The following is a 6,000-nucleotide window of genomic DNA, read 5'->3' on the forward strand; positions in this document are numbered from 1 at the left end:
CACATAAAGTAGCTCCTGTCATACAGATGGGTCACACAGTGAAAATCTTTTAGTATTTTCAGCTCATCTTCAATCCTCCTCCTCTTCAGACAGATTTCTTTTCCTTGGTGACTATCAATACTGCTCTGGATTTACACTCATATTTCACTGATTTGGAAACTTGTTGTTATTTATATAGAGTCTTGGACACCTTGCAATATCTTTTACTTCTCTAGTAAGTCTTTGGTGCTCTAAGAAGGTAGGATATTTTCTCTAGTGTGCAACCATATACCAGTGCTAATTAGACTTTGTAGCAACAGAGATAGCAAGTGAAAATAATGTGTAATCACCTGCAAATAAATAGATTTGTTCCATCTGTTCCAGGAATTCCATTTCTTCTTAGCAGTTCAAATGAAACAATACATAAGCAAGTGGAGAGTACCCCTCCCAGAGTGTCTTCATAAAATGTAAGTCTAACTGTAATTTATTTAAATACACTTTTATGCTTATTTATTGAAGTCATATGTTTAATGCTACAGTCTTAAATGAAAAACAATCTGATCCATTTGATTTTGGTGAGTTTTGGATTAGGTTCCTAAAATTTGGAGGATGTGTTCCTAGCACACTGTAATCAGTGAAAAACTTGGATTTAATGATTGATTTATTTTTAAAATTTGAATAATTTGAATAACTGTGTTCAGTTTAATCAGTGTTTATCTGTATTGCAATGCTTATGGAGCTCCATATTGCTTGTGGGGAGAACGGAAATCTAAATTCAGATGATGCATCTCCTGTCCCTGGAACTGCAGCTGTTCAGGCTTAAGTTAAAAGTTTCACCATATTTTCTCATGATGGTTAGAAAACAATTCTTTTTGCCAGATTTCCTTCTTTTGTAGAAAGAGATTCTAATAATAAAAGACAAATGATGAATGACCTTTATGCAGGACCATGAAACACATGGATAAGGTCTGGGAATATTCTTGTCTTGTCCAATGGAAAATGTAAGGAACCAGCTTCATGTATGGAGACTACCCTATGAATAAGGCCAGAATGACAAAATGGTCTTAACCTCCAACTGAACTCCACAGAATGTGGGAAAGACTGTGCTAATCAAAAGCTTGTTGGGTCTTCCAAACTCTTCTTCCCCCTCTCATTTTCCCCCCTTCTTCATCTTGAGCAATAAGACAAACCAGAAATCATTGCACTGAACTAGAACATTACACTGAGATTTGGGCATTCTGTTTCAGATTTTCTAAGTGATCTTGGAAGTCTCATGAGACACCAGTATCCACATTCCCTGTTTATAAGATAGGGGTAATAATCGTTCACAGTACTGTTAAGCAAAATACAAAAAGAGTTTGTGAACTGCTCTTACACTACAGAATACATGCACCAAAATGGCCAGGTAAGAATGGAAGATGATTTGTGATCTACAGTAACATAATTATTTTAAATTAAATCTAGTCTAGATTTACACTGTATTTGGGTGATTACGGGGGAATTTTGCTCTAGATTATGTATTTTACAGGAAAAGTTTGTACCCTAATGAGATACTGGTCACATCTCTTCAATTGTTCATATGCTCTATGGATTCCACAATAAATGTCATTGAACATTCATTAGTTTCAGTCAAAAAATGGCATTATGTCCTGGTAATAAGTTTGACGTTTGTTTTACTCCAAAATAGAGATAGAGAGAAGAAATAATGAAATACTTAGCAGAAAAGAAGGTTCAAAAGAACTGAACATCAGTCTGGAGAGAAAAAGAGGTCAGAAGAAATTCAATCTAGAAGAATCTAGGGGTTTTTCTTCCAGTTGCTTTGATGTTTTGCCAAAATCTCTTGACTTTCTGGATATCATTTGGAGATTATAGACTAAATGTCTTTAGGATTGGACTTGCTGATTGTACAGCTCTTTTCCAATCTAAATGATTCTATGATATCACACCTCTCCATAGTAGGCCAAATTCTCTTGCCAGACTTCCCCAGCTGAAATGCTGTGGTGTCTTGATGGGTAACAGTCTGTCCTGCTTCCTGGAAGTTGTTGCATGGCAAGAGATTCTTCTCCATGGAGAGAAACTGAAGATATTCAGCAATTGAACCACAGCTGCCACACGGTGGCTGATGACAGAATTTCAACACCAATTATTTCAGAATTCCATGGACAATGGTTTGGCAGTGTCCTGGTTCTGGCCAGGGCAGAGCTAATTTTTGCAGTAGCCAGGAGGGAGCATGGCCAGGACTTGGGGGTTATTCTACAATGTCTGATGTCATTGCTGAGAGCAGGGAAAGGGAGTCTCCTCTTCCTGGGAGGAGGGAGGGGTTCCTTCTGCTAGAGCAAATGTGGTGGGGGAGCTGTGGGGTAATGCTGGTTCTGAGGTGCAGGAAGCAACTGGGCTGGCATGGCTGCAGTGAGTCAGACTGCAGGGAAAAAGGAAGACTCCAGAACATTTGCAATGAATTGATGACACCATCACAAGGGACAACACTACAAAAGAAGTTTTTGAGAAAAGGGAGAAGATAATCCAGAGTATCCTGGAGGCTGGTATTGCCATAAAGCAAAGTAAGGTCAAAGGAGCTCCCCAGGAGATTCAGTTTTTAGGAGTAAAATGGCAAAATTGATGTGGCCAGATTCCAACGGACATGGTCAATGAAATAGCAGCTATGTCCCCACCAACCAGCAAACAGGAATCACAAGCTTTCCTGGGCACTGAGGGGTTTTGGAGGATGCATATTCCAGAGTCAGATTGTAAACCTACTCTATCTAATGTGGAATGGGAGAAAAATATTTAGTGGGGTCCTCACAACAGCAAGCTTTTGAACAAATTAAACAAGAGGTTGTTCATGCAGTAGCCCTGCCGTGGTTTCACCCCAGCCAGCATCCAAGCCCCTTCCAGCTGCTTGCTCACTCCCCCATCAGTGAGATCAGCAAGAGAATCAGAAGGGTAAAAGCTGGAAAACTTGTGGATTGAGATAAAACCAGTTTAATAGGGAAAGCAAAAGCCACGTCCACAAACAAAGCAAAACAAGGAATGAACTCACTGCTTCCCATGGTTGGGCAAGTGTTTGGCCACCTCTAGGACGGCAAGACCATCAAGGTAACAGTGATTTGGGAAGACAAACTCCATCACTCCAAACATCCATCCCTTTGATCCTTCTTCCCCCACTTTATATACTGAACATGATGCCATATGGTCTGGAATATCCCTTTGGTCATTTTGGGTCACCTGTCCTGGCTGTGTCTCCTCCCACCCTCCCAGGTAGCCCTCATCCCCGTGACAGCATAGCAGTACAAGAAGCAGGAAAAGCCTTGGGTCTGTGTAAGCCTTGCTCAGCAATAACAAAAATATCTTTATATTATCAAACCCTGTGTTCAGTATGAATCCAAAACATAGCCCCATACCAGACACTGTGAAGAAAATTAACTCTTCCCCAGCCCAAACCAGCACATTCCATCCCTTACTCCATACCATTTACATCATGCCCAGGTCCCAGATGGTTCAATAAAACTTTATTATGCACTCCCATCTCATCCTTCGAGTGTCACAGTCTCCTTCAGGCATCCACCTGCTGTGGTGGGGGACTCTCCACGGACTGCAGATGGATCTCTGCTCCATCGTGGACTCATTCATGTCACAGTCCCTTCAGATCCAGTTCCCACTGGAGCTCCAGCCAGCCCAGTAGAGCAGCACTGAAGGAGCAGCAATGCCCTGGCCACCCATGAGCCCAGGGAGGGCTCCAGCTGGGGAGTGCATGATGTTTGCCATTGCCCTAAACAGCATACAAATATGCTAATCGAGATTTTATACATATTAGAGGCAAGGCTACTACAATAAAACAAAATCATGTTATAGTTAGTGATATGACTTAATTTTACATAAGGTAAAGGGATCTCCATTCAAAATTGTGGTTAAATTAAAAAGCAGCACTCTGACATCAGTATAGGAATTAGGATGGAGGTTTCAAAACTATCCATCAGCCTGATAATATTGCATGTTAATCCAGATGATATCTCAGATTTTAGAGCTTCTGTGTGTAGCAACTGAATCCTGTGTTTGCAAAGTAGTTTGCTTTAAAGTCCTTTGCCATCTCTTTCCAACTCGGCATTGGGAAGCAACATTAATGTTTACTTTCTTTTAATGTGCTTTGAATATCTTCATCCCTTTAAGGTGATAAGTGTTGTTTGTTTTTTGGTTTGTTTTTTTTTTATCTCATGCAGTCAGTGTGCTGATGTTCAAGTAAGTATTAATAAAGTAACAGATTCTGCTGCAACTACTTTAATTCAGACACCTGGAAAAATCCAGATGTTACAGGGATCATCCAAATACTGTTCACACACTTGTAGGGTATAAAAGTTCATGTTTTGATACTGTCAGAACCTTCATAATTCATTCAGATAAATATTTTACTGAGTTCTGTACTATTTATTGCATTTGTACAGGAGGGTGCTACAGTGCCATTAAACCTAAGCTCGCTGTGGGATTCATCTATTCTTTCCATTAAGGAATCAGGTTGTTCCATAGCTAATTTATTGTTGGCCTGCCTGTTTTGACTTTGGTAAGACCAGTCTCATAAGATGCATTGCTTGCATCTATGTTTATCTGGTGCTTTCACACTCAAACTGGATATATAAATAGATGTTTGCTGCTGAAGGAAGCAGTTCTTAAAGTACCTGATTTTAACCAGGACAAGAAATTGGATACAGCATTAAAAGTGCTTTTGATCATGTTGACAAATCATAGCTTCCTTTGTGCAAATGTTAAATGGTGCTACTTTAAATTGGAGGTTTTCCACATTTGTTTGCAGTGGTATCCTTAAAAATCTCAGAAGTTTATGAGTACATAAATCCTTGTATTTAGTACCCCAATACTATAGATAATCCTCGAGACAATAATTTCCACCAAGTTCAAAAAACACACTCAAAAAACTATTATAATTTCTTCCTCCCTCAAACTCTCTAATGAAAGAATGATTCAGACCTTTATTTCATTGCCATTTGGAAATGTAATTTTTATCTAGACTGGGTTCTTGAGCAGTTTATATTGATTTGTTCTTGTACCAATACAGCTTGTGAGTCTAATTTACTCTTATACACCTTCTGATTTTTGCCTCATTTTCAAATGGAGAACTCATACTGGTACTCTTAATTTTGTGGACTGAAGCACCCTAATTTTTCTCATCCTATTTTACAGTTGATTCTCCATTCATCTGAACGTCTTAGTAGCACGTTTCTCTGTAATATAGATGACTAGAACACAAATGAGGTTTTACCAGCACTGTGCATAATGATAGGAAACTTTATCTCTGCTGAAGATGCCTTGGGTTTTTTATGGTCATGTTCTGTTCGTGGCTCATATCCATGTGGTGACTAGTTGCCTTAATGACACCTTTCTCTGCTCTTTCAAGTCTAATCTCTGAGCAGATGGGTTCCTTAAAAGGCCTTGCCCCTCATTGCATTTAAACTGCATGTAAAAAAGTTCCCGCCTTCAAGCAACATAAAACTGTAACAAAATGTTATATGCCCTGCTAAACACAAAGCTAACACAAAATCTATATGAAATGCTAAACACAAAGCTATATGAAATGTTGCTTGTTTACACAAAAATGGACAGAAAGGCCCCACGAAAATATCTTGTGCACTGTGAAAAGTAAGCCAATCATAAGTACTTTTGGCCACCAGCCTTTGTCCTGCTTAGTCATTCTTTGCTGGGAATTTGACCTGACATGAGTTTAAAGTTGAGGTTTCAGAGATGCTCATGTTCTGGGTTCAGGGAGATTTCTGGGGAAAGTGTAAAGCATAATGCAACAGATTATATTGATGTTTGATGGAAAATTAGATAGCAGCCAAAGAAGGCTTTGGCAACGCAGAGTAAGACACCCCATTTAATCCACTTTCTTCACTCAACCTCTACATTTTTGCCCTGTTTGTTGATACAGTGATGAGGATGGTTATCGATTCTTTTGAGGGCAGAACAAGCAGTCCTTCTTGAATGCCAGTGTTTCTTCTTTCATCATCAAGAACA

Source organism: Sturnus vulgaris, chromosome 3 (genome assembly GCF_052056855.1).
Source record: "Sturnus vulgaris isolate bStuVul1 chromosome 3, bStuVul1.hap1, whole genome shotgun sequence".
Classification (NCBI taxonomy): domain Eukaryota; kingdom Metazoa; phylum Chordata; class Aves; order Passeriformes; family Sturnidae; genus Sturnus; species Sturnus vulgaris.